The sequence below is a fragment of the Lepus europaeus genome, chromosome 4 (assembly GCF_033115175.1).
Source record: "Lepus europaeus isolate LE1 chromosome 4, mLepTim1.pri, whole genome shotgun sequence".
NCBI lineage: Eukaryota > Metazoa > Chordata > Mammalia > Lagomorpha > Leporidae > Lepus > Lepus europaeus.
Genome location: NC_084830.1, coordinates 62,095,069 through 62,112,531, shown reverse-complemented (window position 1 = coordinate 62,112,531; position 17,463 = coordinate 62,095,069). Strand labels below are relative to the sequence as shown.

Genomic DNA, 17,463 nt, shown 5'->3' with positions numbered 1-17,463 from the left:
CAGAGCAGTCGAGACATGAACTGGTGCCCATATGGGATGCCAGTGCTGCAGGCGGCGGCTTAACCTGCTATGCCACAATGCCAGCCCCATCTCCCCCATTTTCCTGATGCTATCTTGTGATTGGAAAATTGAAAAGAACACACTTAACTCCAAATGCCTGTCAACACACAGTAAGATGCACTCGCCACATCAATCAGATGCCAGACCCGGGAAGAAGCTGTGATTAATGGCAGCGTAGAGTGCCACGGACTCCACAGCAAGTGGAAGCGATAGGAATGCCTGATTCTAGGCAGTGATGATGAAACGGCCTGAAGGATGGACACAGGGGAAGACCTAGAGAAGGAAGCATGTGAAAGGAAGGAACATCTAACAAATGCCTGCCAAATCCTACGCTGAGGGTATAAAGTCAACAAGTAAGAGGCGGTCTCAGATCAATTCCTTGTGTGTTGTGAGGGTTTGAACACGACTTGGCTCCTGAATTCATGTAAATGTTTAATCCTCAAAGTCACAAATTGGTGGTGCTGAGAAGTTTGATACAATTATGATGTTTAGGAAGCAGGCCCAGTGGGACGTCCCTGGGTCATGGGCGTCTGCTGGGAAGTTAGTTCTAGGGAGAGAGGTGGCTCTAAAAGCTTGAGGGTTGGGCCTAGTCACTCTCTGTTTCCTGGTTACCATGTGACCCTTGCTCAGTATGTACTCCACCAATGCCATCCTCTGTTCCCTGCAGATGGACAAACCACTGGGGCCCTGCTAAGCCTAGAGTGTGAACTTCTAAAATCATGAGCCAACATAAACCTCCTTCCTTCATAAGCAGCTTGTGTCAGGTACTGAGTTACAGTAGCAGAAAGCTGATGCACACATTGGTGAACAGCAGCAAAACAGGAATGAATACCCAAGTGTCAGACAAGCAAAGTGAGTCAAATCAGGGAAAGTGAAGAACATGACAGAATGTCTGGGGAGGTTTCCTAAGCCACGGGTGCTTGGGGAAGTCCACTCAGAGGAGGTGACCTTTATGTTGGTATCTGAATGACAAAATCTGTAACCTATAAAAACCATTTCTTGACAAGAAGAGGGTGACTGGTAGCTAACTGCAGAGAAGTGATTTAGCTCAAAATTCAGTGGAACTATTTTTTGTGTGTTTGAAGTACACTTTCACATATTAGAATATATGTCAGATTATATGAAGGGAGTGTAAGAATTCAAAATGAACCAACAATAATTCCAATCCAGTCACTCACACACTTCAGGAAATAACAAACACCTCAGTTATCTATAAAAGCACCCATAGTCATCCCCGTGGTCACCAATTTGCCTCAATGCTGAGTCTCCATCTGTAGCCTGCAACCCACTCTCATACATGCAAGACTGGACTTGTCTCCATGTTAGAGTCAAAGGGACAGCTTTTATTAGCAGACACTCAAAAGCACACTAAACTCCCTGCATTTTCTTGTTCTCTGAAAATATAACCTGGTTAGCTTAATAATTGTCTAATACAACCTTAACTATATATATTCACTTTGTAAATTAGATTCAAGGGGACTTCAAAAAGTTCATGGAAAATACATACTATAAAAATTATGCATGAATTTCAAAATGCTGTACATCCAAATAAACCTATCTTTTAATTCCACCTTCTGTGAGTGTTCTGGAGTAGCCTCATATATTCATCTATGGAAAAACACATTTTCATAATTAACATTGGCAGGGTATTAGGTAGGCAATGTTGTGCTGAATCCTGGACTGCCACTCTCAATTTCTAAGTTTTCTGGCTGTTCCATTATGATGTCTTCCTTCCTTCCTGCCTGCCTGCCTGCCTCCCTCCCTCCCTCCCTCCCTCTCTTCCTCCCTTCCTTCCTTCCTTCCTTCCTTCCTCCCTTCCTCTCCTCTCCTTTCCAGTAGAATTATCACTTTTTGTTCCTTCCCTATATGAAATATTAGAAAATGTTTCTAATTCTTTAATTTATTTCATTGCTGGCTAATTCATCATATTGAAAGCCACTACAGCCAAGGTTAACTTTGTCCTTTTGCTTTTGAAAAATTCCTTTAGAGAGCTCCCATCTGCTGGTTCACTTCCCAAATGCCCACAACAACAGCTGGGCTTAGCTAAGACCCACGTGGTGATAGGAACCCAATTACTCCAGGCCTGTGGGAGACTCAGACGGAATTTCTGGTTCCTGGCTTTGGTCTGGCCTCTCCTTGGCTGTTGCAAGTATATTGGGAGTGAACCAGTAGATTGAAGATTTCTTTCTCTCAATTTCTCTCTTCTCCCCCATCTTCCAACCCCCACCTCTCTGCCTTTCAAATGAAAATAAATAAATTAAAAATCTCAATGCTATCTATAGTTGGGCCATCTGTTCTGTGAGTCTGGGCATAGCCATGTATTTCAGGCTCATGCTTCCTTCTTGCTACAACACTGGCAAGTGGCTTGGGAGGGTCTTTATGCCCAAAGTGGTGGACTTCTATCAGAAATATCTAATCCCACATCATGAAGGAATGTAGAAAGCAGCACCCACTGTCTCTGGTGGGGGAAGGAGCATTCCTTCCCTCCTTGCTCACGAGACTGATCTGAGTGCACTGTGGCTGAACAGGGGAGGGTCCCTGGCCATCTGCAAGCCACAGCAATCCACAGGGAAGTCACAGAGACCCACAGGGAAATGCTTGCCCTGTTGGTAAGGAGATGGAGAGGAAGCATCAGTTCAAGAATAAGAGAAAGGGTCTGGAGATGGGACCAGGAAGAGAAGGTGAACACAAGAGGAGGGAACATGGGGTAGGATCTTCCTGACAACAGCTGTGTTATGGCTTGAACAGGAGTTGACTCTTAAACTCACACAGAGGTCTATCCCCCAAAGTCTTGTGTTAACGGACTAATGTTAATGGATTAAGGTGGAGACTCGATCTAATTATGGCCTCCGTGAGAGGTTCTCACATCATCAGAGACTTGCCCTCTAAAGACGTTCTCACAAGAGGGTTGATCACAACCACGTAAGCTGCGCTTGGCTGAGTGTTCCCCTCTGCTTCCTGGCTTGTTCTATAATCATTCCTCTGCACCAGCTCTACCACTGCCAGCCTCCACCAGACTCGTTGGGTTGCCTGATCCAAGATGGTGAAGCTCCAACCTGCGAGCCAAAATTAATCTTCTTCCCTCCTGAATTGCTCCCCTCAGGTATTTTAGTTGAAGCAACAAAAAGCTGACTCTGCAATCCTAGGTCTGAACTTGTCCTTCTTGGGGCTGCGTGTGGTCTAGACACGGTGCTAAACTCATCTGTCCAAATTCCATGCAATCATCTCAACATCTAACACTGTAGTGTTTGGTTTGAGAGAATCAGAGACAGCTCTGAGGAGGGAGGGCCTTACACGTCCCAACCCATCATTTATGAGGCTCAGGTGCATGTGGGGTTGGGTGGGCATTGGACCACTTCCCCATGCCAGCTGGATAAGAAGCTCCTGTTGCCTGCAGAGGTAAGTGAGGCATACGCAGCAAAGGAGAGGCCCTCACACAACTGAGAACTAGAAATTGTGGTGGCCTCAAGAAACCCAGTGTTCAAAATCATCACATGATGGTAATTTGGGTGTGACAGCTGTGTGACTGTGACACCTGCCATTTCACTGATGACCAGGGTTGATTTGAGGCACAAACAGGGCCTTGAACAGAACCAAGCACATGGTCAAGGAGAACAATTTTCTCACCAGCATCCTAGAGGAGTGTATTCAATTAATGTAAAAAAGCAAAGTAAAAGGGGAGTGTTGAAGAATAGAAAGTGGATCACATTGGAGGAATGTTGAAAGGACTTTGGAGACTTAGCTACAACGGGTTAGGAAACATACCAAATACCCTTCACAAAATAGACTTCAAACAGTCACTTCTGTGTTCTGCAACAGGCTGTCAGCGTGCCTTCCGCGGCAGGCAACTCAGGTTTGTCCTGAAGCTGAGGCCTCAGCCTTGGGCCTCTAAAAAGCAGCTCTTAGAATCTTCTCATTTTTGCCAAGTAAGGCATCCATTCATGAAATGAATAGCAACATTCTTGGAGCTTAATGGGAACAACTCTAAAACATCCACACACCACCAGCTTGTCTCGCTGCCCAAGGTTGAAGAAGCAAAGCGAGTGTGACTGGCAGTGACAGTTACCATGGAGATCGCTGTCTACATTCTTTCCCTTCTACTTCCCAGATCCCTCCTCTGAAGAGCATACTGTGGTTGCTACCAGAAGAGAAGAAATGGCCAAGATCCAAAGGGACTGTACCTTAAAGACTTCTCTCAAGCCACCAGTGAAGGCTTTGGGCCCCTGGGGGTCACAAGCCTGGCGGAGCACCCAACTTCTCTTGGCAGCAGGAGAGCCAACCGCTGAAAATCCTAGTCTCTAAACCCAAGTAGTCTTTGCTGGCCCCAGAGTTTCCAAGAAAATTGTGGCTATTGGTTGCCAAGCCAATGATCTGAAATCTTTGCACAGAAAACCATGGGAGTTTAAAACTTGCAGAATCCTTGTTCTTCATGAGGAAGTAGTCCTCACTTCTCTATCTCTTTTTTTCCTTTTTAAATTTCTTTTCCTCCTTGTTTAAAAATATCAATTAGTTACTTTTAAATGGATAAGAAGAGTCCTGTTGTATAGAACACTATGAAATTAAGGGGAATGCCCACTAACTTCACCCGCCCTCCTCCCCCCAACTTGCTGAACTTAAACAAGCAATCAATGAAAAATATTAACATAAACTTACGTCCCAAAGAAGTTCAGGAACTAGCCTTAGGTTGCACAGCAGCCAAGATAAGATAATGAAACGTGCATCCAGGTCATCTGACGCCCCAGTCAGTTCTGCTGTGCTAAGGCCCCAACAGCTAATAGATAATTGGACATTTAAAATTCCAAGTGGTGACATTCTAGCCACTGGGTGCATTTTTTAATCACTAGAAAATTAGGTTAACTTTAAGGGGAAAAAAATCTAGAACATTCTTTAAGATAAAATGTCTAATAGTAATTTCCATATCATAAACACTCCTAAAAGAAAGCAGACTATCCATAATAGATATATATATATATGTATATCAACAAAAGGTGAACACTTTTAGGATTGCAATTGATTTATTTGGCCTAGTGGTGCAGAGAGCTATTACGTGGCCTTTAACACATCTGCAAGTACACAGAAGTGTTACAAAGTGAGTAAAGAATCACAAAGTGAACATACTCCTATTAACTGTCCATTGGGCACAAGAGCCCACGCAAGGCAGAATTATAGGAACACCTCAGCAGGGCCAGTGCAGCATTTGAGTGAGCTGACAGCCTTGCTACCAACAGGGGTCAACGCTGAATCCTGGGTTCTATCCAGCCCCTGGTTCCAACAACCAGCTGTGACTTAATGGAGTTTGTTGCATCTGGCTTTTGACTCACTGCATTTAGGTCTACTTGCAAAGTGGCAGAGTGAACAGAGGACTGAAACATAACCAGATGCTGAAATTTTCATCTTACACTTGGAAGCATGGCAAACGGACGTTTTCAGTTTCTGAGGTTACCCTCTAGCATGGGAACATTGATTTTTGAGAGTCTTATAAAAGCTCTTCTTATTGTGCTGGCAGTACTGATTTACACTGCTGTAACTCCTGTCAGACATCATCTCAGCTTTATGAATAAATAAAATGATGCTCTAGGGAAACATTGATTTAAGAGCAAAAATCAATACCCATCTAGCATGTGATAGACCCCGGTTTTAAGACTGCTAATCTCCAAAGTATGATGTAATAGTGAGTATAAAAACAAATTTTGTGCTTCTTAATAAGACGTAAGTGAGAATATGTGAAACTGACAGGCAAATATACACTTTCCACAGGCCTCAGAATACTAGGATTCATCTTTGCCTTTAAGAAATTGTTTATCTGAGACATACACACTACACCCACACTTCTCCCTACTGGTTCATGTCTTAAATATCTGCAACAGCTGGGGCTGGGCCAGGGTGGAAGGCAGAAGCTGGGAACTCAATCCAGGTCTCCTATGGGGAACTCAATCCAGGTCTCCCATGGGGAACTTAATCCAGATCTCCTATGGGGAACTCAATCCAGGTCTCCTATGTAGAACTCAATCCAGGTCTCCTATGTGGAACTCAATCCAGATCTCCTATGTGGAACTCAATCCAGATCTCCTATGTGGAACTCAATCCAGGTCTCCTATGTGGAACTCAATCCAGGTCTCCTATGGGGAACTCAATCCAGATCTCCTATGTAGAACTCAATCCAGATCTCCTATGTAGAACTCAATCCAGATCTCCTATGTGGAACTCAATCCAGATCTCCTATGTGGAACTCAATCCAGATCTCCTATGTGGAACTCAATCCAGGTCTCCTATGTAGAACTCAATCCAGGTCTCCTATGTACAACTCAATCCAGATCTCCTATGTGGAACTCAATCCAGATCTCCTATGTGGAACTCAATCCAGGTCTCCTATGTGGAACTCAATCCAGGTCTCCTATGGGGAACTCAATCCAGATCTCCTATGTAGAACTCAATCCAGATCTCCTATGTAGAACTCAATCCAGATCTCCTATGTAGAACTCAATCCAGATCTCCTATGTGGAACTCAATCCAGGTCTCCTATGTGGAACTCAATCCAGATCTCCTATGTGGAACTCAATCCAGGTCTCCTATGTAGAACTCAAACCAGATCTCCTATGGGGAACTCAATCCAGATCTCCTATGGGGAACTCAATCCAGATCTCCTATGGGGAACTCAATCCAGGTCTCCTATGTCAGAACTCAATCCAGATCACCTATGTGGGAACTCAATCCAGGTCTCCTATATGGAACTCAATCCAGGTCTCCTATATGGAACTCAATCCAGGTCTCTACTTGGACCACCACCCCTACCTCCTAGGATGTATACCAGCAAGAAGCCCGAATCAGGATTCACAGCTGGGACTTCAACCCAGACACCCTGATATGAGAGCAAGGGCTCCTAACTAGCATCTTAACCACTGGACCAAACACCTGCCCCCTCTTATCCTCTTAAAAGTACTTATTGATATTTTAAAAGAAGAAGGAAAAAGGGAAAGAGAAAAAAGGGATGGATGAAGCCACAGAGGGAAAATCTTGGTAATTTCTGGATCTAGATTCAGAATATGAGGACTCATTCTCTCCTGTGTGTGAAATGTTTCATCACAGGAATTTAAACATTATGTATATGAATTAGTCAGCTTGCCATTACTAAAACATTATTAATACTCAAGACAGATTAAATTATGAAGAAAAAGAAGTTTGTCTAGCTCACAGTTTTAGAGGTTCAAAGTTCAATATCAGGTGGGTAGGGGAAGCCAGGGGGCGGGTAGGCGGCAGGTAACCCCCCTGGTTTGGCCTCTGATAAGGGCCTACCTGCAGATGGGGTCGCATCACAGTGAGAGTGCAGGAGGGCTGAGGGATCACATCTCACATCAGAAGCAGAGAGTGGGAGGCACCAACCTTGCATCTCTTACAGCATTCTGTGGAAAACTATCACGGAATCACACAAGAACTGCCCTACTCCCCTAGTGACCTAAGGACTCACTTCTAAATGTTTCCACCACTTCCCTGGGGCCCAGGGGACCAGTGCTACCAGTGTGGGGACCAAACCTCTGTTCACATGGATGACAGGGGCCGGGGGGGCAGGCAACCTCCACACCATAACAGTGAGTCTGCTTGGGGAAAGTGCTGTCAGACTAGCACCAAGCAAGCTGCCAACAATGGTTCTCTTTGGGCAACCTGCTCATAAGGATATTTTTTTCTTCCTTGAGAATTTTACATTTTCAACTATTTGTATTAAATATGTATATTGCTTTTATAATTCAGGCAACACACACACACACACACACACCAAATGTAGGGCAGAATAGCAAAAAGAGAAAAAAGATTAATTTGACTGATTGCTAAGTATTGTGTTGTCTACTGCCCTGGAGACAGCTAAGATCTACATCATAACACCTATTTCGGTTCCAGTCAACTCCTTATGATTGCTCTTGGATGTTTTTCAGGGTTGCTATTAAAGTAGACTGATTTAAGAAATAAAGCTAACAGCTTATGCTGAAATGAACCTCATCTTTGTGAGCCAAAGATCAAACTCAAGACAAGAGCTGGGTAAAGACACTGTTTCCTCAGCTCTCGCAAACACCTTAGCACCTAAGCCTGTTTTCACAGTGGAAAGTTCTGACATGCCCTGTGGTAACCTGTGATCACAAAGCCACCCAGAAAGCCAAGGCTCTTGCTCAGAACTGATTTGAATGAAAAATGAATCCCATATTTTCCCCCGGCTCCTTGAAGATGCAGCTCATCGCTAATTGTGTTGCCTGTGGCCTCTCAAAGAAACACACCTCTTGTTGATTAGGAGCTCCCATCTCATTCCCAGGATTCTCTGTTCTCACTGCTTGTCTTTCTAATAACTGGCAAGAGCAATGCTGGGCACTTGAGACATACTTCCAAGGCACAGGTGTGCTAGAGGCCTGGACATGGGTTGGGGTAATCTTCCTTTCTGAATCCAAATTAAAACATTTCAAAAGTCACTATTGTCCTCACCGACACTAGTGTGTGGATCCTGGCTGGATCTACTTCCAAGGTGGAGATGATACACAGTCACAAATTGCAAAAGTACCTAGCCCCTGAATGAGTGGTGACAGCAGAAGAGGGAAAGGGGCCACACAGTGGTCTTGGTGGCTCTTGAATGGGTGGCTACTAAAAACAAAATGGAAAGCAAAGCATTATTGCTGAGAAAAATGCTTGGACTTGTACAGAAAAAAATCACAGCTTGAGATCAATTACTTTCAGGAATACTGATTTTTTTTCTTTACGACAGTGTCACAGATCCTTCCACTTAAAGAAATTGGAGCATCCACTGTGTGTTACTGGGCCAGGTGTTGATAAGGTTTAGGTACGAAATCCAGACCAGAGCCTTGTCCTCCAGTGTGGCAGCCACAGGTGGGTCAGAAATCTAAGTGCATCGCCAGCGCCGTGGCTCAACAGGCTAATCCTCCGCCTTGCGGCACCGGCACACCAGGTTCTAGTCCCGGTCGGGGCACCGGATTCTGTCCCGGTTGCCCCTCTTCCAGGCCAGCTCTCTGCTGTGGCCAGGGAGTGCAGTGGAGGAAGGCCCAAGTCCTTGGGCCCTGCACCCCATGGGAGACCAGGAGAAGCACCTGGCTCCTGCCATCGGATCAGCACGGTGCGCCGGCCACAGCGCGCCGGCCGCGGCGGCCATTGGAGGGTGAACCAACGGCAAAGGAAGACCTTTCTCTCTGTCTCTCTCTCTCTCTCACTGTCCACTCTGCCTGTCAAAAAAAAAAAAAAAAAAAAAAAAAAGAAAAAAAAATCTAAGTGCATCATTTAAAAACGGTGGGCTTAGAGATGCAATGGAGGAAATCCAGGTACCCAGCTTCGCCTGGGGGAATCCCAGACGGCTTTGCAGAGGATACAGAAATGTAGGTGGACTGAAAAGGATGCATGGAATTTATGAAGAGGAAGCAATGGTATTCTCAAAAACAACTACAGCACGTAAAAAGAAAGCGGTGTGTGGCTGAGAGGGGCATGATGAGTTGGAACTCTTGACAAATTTGGTCCTGAAGCAACAGAAATTGCAGTGTGGAAGGGTTGACGGTGCACTGGAGGGATGCCCCGGGCCAGATCCCAGGGTCCTACACCAAGGTGCGTGGATCTATTGTTAAGGTTATAAGGGCCCACAGAATCCACTAAGCAGGAAATCATGTTATAAATTGGCGAGCAGAGTACCTAGAGTGGGGGCTGTGTGTGGGAAGAAAGCTACATCAGTGAGCCCTAGCCACTGATGGGGTCAGAGCGGATGAAGTCAGCATCCAGGCAGTGACTGACTGTGGGAGGCAGCGGAGAGGAAGGTCAGGAAGATACTTACAATGAACATTTGTGACAGAGGCAGTGACTATCTGACCTCATCAAGAGCCAATCACTCTTCTCAGAACTTTCATCTGTTATCTTAGATCTGGACCCCAGTGTGGATGAATGAGGATGGGGGAGCAATGTCAAGACAGAGATTTCTGGCTTGAGTTATGGGTCAACAGGGATGCCATTAATTGAAATATTGATTCCAGAAGAAGGAATCAGATCAAAGTAAAGGGATAGGGTGAGCGGGGCAGTGAGAAACAGGTTTACTGTGTATCTACCGGTCGTCGGAGTTCCCTGGGTTATGTGAAATGTTGGGAAAAGGAGTTTGGCAGAGAACACATGGGAAATCCAGGTTAAATTTTAAAAAGGTAGAAAAATTTGATAGTAAAGTTGAGGCATTCATGTATAAACATGTAGCACACATGTGTTCCAGAAACTGAAGGAGCCTGTGACTTCACTACAGATGCACCTCACCCTGTTCTAAAGTACGTGGACTCTCCTAGCTGGAAAATCAGCTTCGGACACAACTGAAATATGGAAGGTGAGCAGCTCCACAGGAACTGGTAGTGCATTAGAGAAAACAACGCTTCATCCCTGAATCGGGATTCTTGTCAAAGGTCAGGAGATCAGAGGGAGGCGTTTTTGGAGTGTGGATAATCAAAGCTCTTAAAGCACACATTCTGTAGCCTGAGTTAACTGACAAAAGGCAGGCTGTTTTACAGGATCTACAGTTATATTTAGAGAGACTGGGGCCTCAGAGGGGGAACTAAACTGACCCTGAAATAGCTCCCTGCTCTCCTAAGAGAAAAGGGGTACTCTGGCAAGACAAAGAATTTCTCAACATGTTAAAGGAGAAGGTTAATTGCAAGAGAGGGGCCTATTTTGCAAGGTTCTTTGTGTGATGAGATTGGGAAAATTCAGACCAGATGGACTCCTTCCTGTCCAGGCCATAGAGGAATTGGATAATGATATTTAATGGATATGGGTCAGGGGGCCATGCACTCGAGATCTGTAAATCTTCTAAATGGGTGAGCATAGCACCACAAAGTCCAGGACTCATTATAAAATTTGATTGTCATGTAGTAAACTAATTGCTAAAATAAAATATGGAATGTCTTTGTGTTAATTTGTCATTCACTTAGGTTGGATTTTTTTTTTTTCTGAATTTGCCTCTGCTAACAGAAGTTGATTCAGATCATTAAGAAACTTGTAGTGTAACTTTATTATTAGCACCAAATAATGATAACAGCAAACACAGCCTCATATATTTTTTATGATGGTGCTGGTGGCAGTGAACAGTGTGTATCCTATTAAAAGCTCTCTATCAAACCCATGAGGCTATTCAATTATTGTCCTCCTCTCAATGATGAGTAAAGACATTGAGAGATGACAGGCTCTTGCTCAATATCACAGAGGGATTACAAAGCAGAGCCAAGGCTGTGCCAGCACTGACCAAGTGGAAAAATCATATTGTAGGAAGCACACCCATTAGTAGGGATCTTAGCCTGTATCGTTTAAGACGCACAGTGCTAAATTAAAAATCAGATTGTTTCCTACCCTGGAGGTTTTCAGCTTGGAAGCTGTGTGTCTGCAGATGTACAACTCAGAGTCCCCACATGAAGAACTGAAGCCTGGACACAAAGTTAAGCTAAAAACCAGCTTGAACGAGCAACAGTGTAGAATAAACCAGATACACGAATACCTTGAAATCGCCCTTTCTCAGCTCCGAAGTTGCACTCAACTGACGAAATAAGAGAATGACCTCATGATTTCTGGAAACAAAACACAAGAGGAAATAATTTCAAAATTTGGAACTGGATTAAAACTGCAACTATGGGTAAAATGATTATCTTTTCACTTACATTTTGGGCAATAAAGGAAGCAAGTTCAAAAAATTGTTTAACCTTTAGCTCTTTTTTTTTTTTTAAAGATTTATTTATTTAAAAGCAATAAGAGAAAAAAAAGAGCTCTTCCATCCACTGGTTCACTCCCTAAGTTTTCTCAAAAGGTAGAGCTGGGCCAGGCAGAAGCCAGGAGCCAGTAACTCCATCTGGGTCTCCCATGTGGATGTCAGAGATCCAGACACTTGGGCCACCATTCACTACCTTTCCAGGCATATTAGGGAGAAACTAGATTGGAAATAGGGCAGCCAGGATTCAAGCCAGTCAGTGCTCCAATATGGGATTCAGGTGTCCAAAGCAGCACCTTGCTGCCCCACAACACTCACCATACCTTCTTAAAATCATAAAAAGGAATATTAAAAAGAAAAGTCAAAACTTGCTCTTCAGATATTTTCTGACCAACCCTGGTGTTTGGCATACCTGTTAAGATGCTACCTGGGACACCTGCATCCTATATCAAGATGCCTGGGTTTGAGCCCCAGCTCCACTGCCAATTCTAGCTTCCGGCTAAGGTGTACCCTGAGAGGCAGCAAGGGATGGCTCAAGTAGTTCGGTTCCTGTCACCTATGTGGGAAACCCAGATTGAATTCTCAGCTCCAGCATTAACTGCCCAGCCTTGGCTACTGCAGGCATATGGAGACTGAAACCAGCAGTTAGGAGATCTGTCTTTCTCTCTGTCCTACCGCCTTTCATATAAATAAAATAAAAGGGGTTTTGCCTCTCTTGGAGTCCCTTTCCTGGCTGCTCCACCAGGAGGTCTCTGACTTAAATAAATCTTGCTTTTATTTTAAAAAAGGAATAAAGTAAAAACTATATGTAATCTCACATTTTAAATATGAGGGTGCTTCAAATATTTCATAGAAAAATGGAGTTAAAAGATTAGTTCATTTTGGTGCAAAACATTTGAAATCCATGTATAGTTTTTTTCCAAAATACATATTTGCCATAAACTTTTTGGAAGACATCTCATAAGGATGAAGATGAAAATGGCAGCATTATTCACATGATAATTAATGTGCCCAGGCTTTGTCTATCAATTGCCTCCTTCTGCCTCTTGCTCATGGAAACTGATGGTGACTGAATTATCACCAACACTGCTTCAAAACACCGCAGATACGAGCCCATCAAGTTGTCAAAACCAGCTGGCTGTCTCCAGAAGATGACTGCCCAGTCAAAAAAAAAAAATGGTGAAGCAAAACTGTATAGAGCCATAACTGTTATAACAGATCAGGTCATATGATTTTACACCTTCTTCTTAAAATTGGCTTTATTTTTATTGGCATGGTTTCTCTCTTTTTTTTATTTATTTATTTATTTATTTATTTGAAAGGCAGAGTTAAAGAGAAAAGAGACAGAGACAGAGAAACAGAGAGACAAGGAGAGAGAGAGAGAGAGAGACAAGGAGAGAGAGAGAGAGAGAGAGAGAGAGAGAGAGATCTTCCTCCTGTTGATTCACTCCCCAAACAGCTGCAATGCCTAGAGCTGTGCCAATCAGGAGCAAGGTCTCCCAGGTGGGTACAAAGATTTGGGCCATCTTCTGCTGCTTTCCCAGGCACATCAGCAGGGAGCTGGTTTGGAAGTAAAGCAACCAAGATTTGAATTGGTGCCCATATATGATGCTTGGCACTGCAGGTGGCGGCTTAACCTGCTACACCACAGCGATGGCCCCAGCATGGTTTCTTAGGCTTAGAAAGAAAACTCTACCACTTGTAAAGATCACTTCCTCCAAGAGGAAGTGTGATTCAACACAGAGGAACGTAATATCAAATCTAAAAGCCTTCTGTTTGTAGAACTGTGGATTTGGGTAGGCATCTTCACATATGCTAAGAGGAAGTAAGACACATAGGTAGTGGCAGAATAACCCAATGACAAGACCAAATTTTCTCAGAAGAAATATCCAAAGGGAAAAGAAAGAGCTATTTCTTAGAAAGAAATGAAAGGCAAAGCAAAGCCATGCTACAAAGTCCAAAGAGAAACAGCAAAGTTCTCAGTGAGCAAGGCAAAGGTCCTGCCATGAGCTGCCAGGGGCAGCCTCTGCAATGTCCAGCAAGGAAGAGCTCCTGCCTCCTGGGCACCCCTGCCTGTGTGGTCTGGGCTTCTTAGATGTGAGCACCCAGAGAAGCTGCAGTAGAAGCTGAGAGCAGATTCCATGCCAGGAGAGGCAGGAGAAGGGTTAAAGATCACATTCGCTGGGTACCTACTTGCAACAAGAAAAGGCAGTGGAAATTCTCCCTTCTTGGCCATTTGCTGGGAAACCCCACATCTTGAACTACTACATATTACGTTTCAGCAACACTGTGAGTTCTGGAAGGTTTGCATGCCTGCCTGAAAACCATCTATCCATAAAACCAGAAAGACGCATTTCAAGCTCCGAACAAGAATGTGGGGGAGCCATCTGTTCAAAAGTGGAGAAATAACCATTTGAGATGCTCCTAGTGGTTTTAACACATTGCCGAGTCTGCTTAATAAACATGTACTGGTAAATCTCAGTGCTATGTACAAAGGATATACAAAGGCAAGGATGGCAAGGCCCAGGATGGAGGACCATGTTACAAACACACAATACAGAGAGACATTGTATTAGAAGCGTACATAGGCTGTGAACACAGGACAGGAAAGAGCATGATAATTAGTTCTGGAGGGTCCTATCCATACAGTTCTCCTTTGCTCTTGGTATAAAACCCAAGCCCCCTGGCACAGCGTGGTGATCTCTCTGTCACGGTGCCTGTGCCTGTCCAGTATGTTATCTCTGATCATCCTCACGGCCCCATCCTGAGTTCTCCAGCTTATGCTGCATTGTTTTATGTTTGTTTTTACAGAGGCTAAATAACTAACCCATAAACTATTATCTAATAAACCTTTGTGTTCTTGTTCTTATTTTTCTTTCTTTATTTTCATTTAATTTGTAAAGCAGAGAGAGAGACAGAGTGAGAGAGTTTCTATCCATTGGCTCCCTTCCCAAATGCCTACAACAGCCAGGGTTAGGCCAGGTCAAAGCCAGGAACTGGGAACTCAGTCTGAGTCTCCCACATGGGTGGCAGAGACTCAAGTACTAGAGCCATTATCTACTGCCTCCCAGGGTGTTCATCAACAGGGAGCAGGATGGAAGCAAAGGGACTGGGACTCAAACCAGGCACACCAATAGGAAGGTGGCCATCCCCAGCAGTGATCAAACTCTGCACTGAGCACCTGTCCTAAACTACTTGATTTTAGGTTAGAAACCAGCTGTAGCCTGCTTGGAGTTGGGCATGCTGACAAACACTCTCTGGAGGAACAGCTGTGAAACTCATTGAGGAAAACAACCGAGGCCCACGTGGGGCTAAGGGCTGCCCCGGGGAATCACGGAGGGAGAAGGAAGGATGTCCCTGAGAGAATGCAGCTTGGGTGAGACCCAGAGGTATTGGAGAGGCAGGTCTGAAAAGGGATGGCCAGTTGGCCCTCCACATGCCCATCAGGAAGCCACCCCTTCTGTGGCCACTGACGGAGAGGTCAGCTGGCTGTGGGCACACATGTATCATATAGGCAGAAGGAACAGCGGGAAGTCCTTTTTTAAGTTAAGATACAAAGAAAATAGGAAGCAAGGTCATCAGTTGAACATGAGGATGGTACAGGAAGGATTCAAGGGTTGAGGGGAGAGCAGGAAGTCCTGTGAGAGAGGGGAAGGAGGGGTGGATGGATGAAGGTGGCCTTGGGGACCCTCCAACCCGAGGGTGAGACCTACTGGCACAGTGCTGGGTGCTCCTTCAGCCACTTCCCAACAGGTGGAGTGGGGCAGTGCATGGCTGCCCCCCGCCATCCCGGAAATATAATGAAGCAAGGAAATTGAGGGAGGATGCAAAGTGATTACAAAGAGAGATCGTGGGATATGAGCGGGGAAAACAGAGAAGGAGAACTACAAGAAGTGACAGAAAACGAGAAGGCTTAATATGGATTGTGAGTATTGGAGTGGAGGCGCAGGGGACAGAGAGGGGGAGATGGTGATCACAGAACGGGAAGCTCCAGGAGGAAGTGGATTAGACATGTGAGACTCAGGATATGGCACCTGGGCCAGCAGTCTCAGCAATATCCAGAGACTTGTTACAGATTCAGAATCAGGCAGGGGGCTAGTCTAGTGATTAAGATACCAGTGAAGACATGCACGTCCCATTTCCTACTGCCTGGGTTTGAGCCCCAGCTCCAGTGCCTGACTCAAGATCCCTGCTGAGGCAGAAGCTGGGAGGCAGTGGGTGATGGCTCTAGTTCTTGGGTCCCTGCCACCCACAAGGGAGATCCTTGACTGAGTTCTTGGTCCCAGCTACATCCTTGGTCTGATCTCATTTGGGAAGTGACTAAGTAGATGGAAGCTGGCTCTCTATTTCTTTCTCTTCATCTGTCAAGTAAATTTTTAAAAAATTGAAAAAAAGGGAAAAATATGCAGAATCTCAGATCTCACCTCAGTTCTACTGAATCTAAAGCTGTATTTTAATAAGATCCCCAGGTGACTCACTTGCACAATGAATTTGAAGAAAACCTGGCTTAAGCAACTGCTACATCTGAGCCAAGTTGGCTTAATCTCCACTCACACAGAAGCCACAGGCACCCTATAAAAAGGTGTTTCTGAAAAGGTTTCTGAGGTTAGGACCTTCCCTAGGGCTCTGTTTCCCATTTCAACTGCTCCACTGTAATCAGGTCATTTTGGTTTTTTTGAGTTTTCATCCAGCTGCCTCCGGCCCTTGCTCTGCTGGGCCTTGCAGCCTCACAATATCATTATGCAAGCTTTTGATTCTATTGACCAAGGAACACTGCCTGTTTGAGTGCTGGCTGCCTCCCTTCCTCATATGAAGGCAGAGTATCATGTTCCTTTCTGAGACCAGGCTCCGGATGCACCCACCACTCCCATTAGCCTGCGAGGGGCCAGCAGGCACTTAGCATCCTCAAGTCAGCCTGCATTATTCTGCACCCCCACAGAGCTCTTCTATGAAACACTAACATGAGATATATAGTATTACCATCTCTGGCTTTTTGTAAGTTAGCTTCCTGCTATAATAATTATTCAGGGTTTTGTGTCATCACTCTTTGTAGTCAATTCTGTAAACTCCACTTTTTAAATAATTAATTCCATTTAAAAGAAGGAAAAAGGAGGCAAAGAGTATTTATACTGGCTGTTAACATGCTTGTGTTCCAGATCAGAGTGCCCGGGTTAGATTCCCAGCTATGATTCCTGACGCTTGCTTTCCACTAATGCACACCATGGAAGACAGCAGTGATGGTTCAAGTAATTGGATTCTTACCACCCATGTGGGAGACCTGGATTGAGTTCCTGGCTTTTGGCTCCAGGTACCACCCAATTCCCACTGTGTGGGCTTTGGGGAGTGAACCAGCAGTAGGAGTGCTGGTGTGTGTGTGTGTGTGTGTGCCTCTCACACAAATAAAAAATACAACAACAAAAAGAAAATAGCTGTAGATGACATCACAGAATGAAAGATAAGGTTGAATCTAATTAATGGAGGCTTTGTGTCTACAACTCTTTATTGCTAATAAACAGAACAAGGCATTTTCTTTCACCCAGACACTACCTCCTGTACAAATACCAGCACATGAAATAACATAAATACCAAATTTAGAATCACTAGCACTTTCAAGACAAATGATTTTTTTTTTCAAGATTGATTTATTATTCAAAAGTCAGAGTTACACAGAGAGAGAAGAGGGAGAAAGGGAG

General features: G+C 44.6%; 1 protein-coding gene across 3 annotated transcripts in view; it reads right to left on the bottom strand.

Moving 5' to 3' along the window:
* The window catches only part of PAG1 (phosphoprotein membrane anchor with glycosphingolipid microdomains 1), a 176,648-nt gene that overhangs the window by 109,210 nt on the left and 49,975 nt on the right, over positions 1 to 17,463 (bottom strand). For 2 of the 3 annotated variants that reach the window (XM_062188313.1, XM_062188315.1), the window contains exon 2: positions 11,564 to 11,633. The exons of the other annotated variant lie outside the window; for it this stretch is intronic. The gene's annotated coding sequence lies outside the window, so the exon portion shown is untranslated. The remainder of the gene's footprint in view (positions 1 to 11,563; positions 11,634 to 17,463) is intronic. 3 annotated transcript variants of the gene reach the window in all.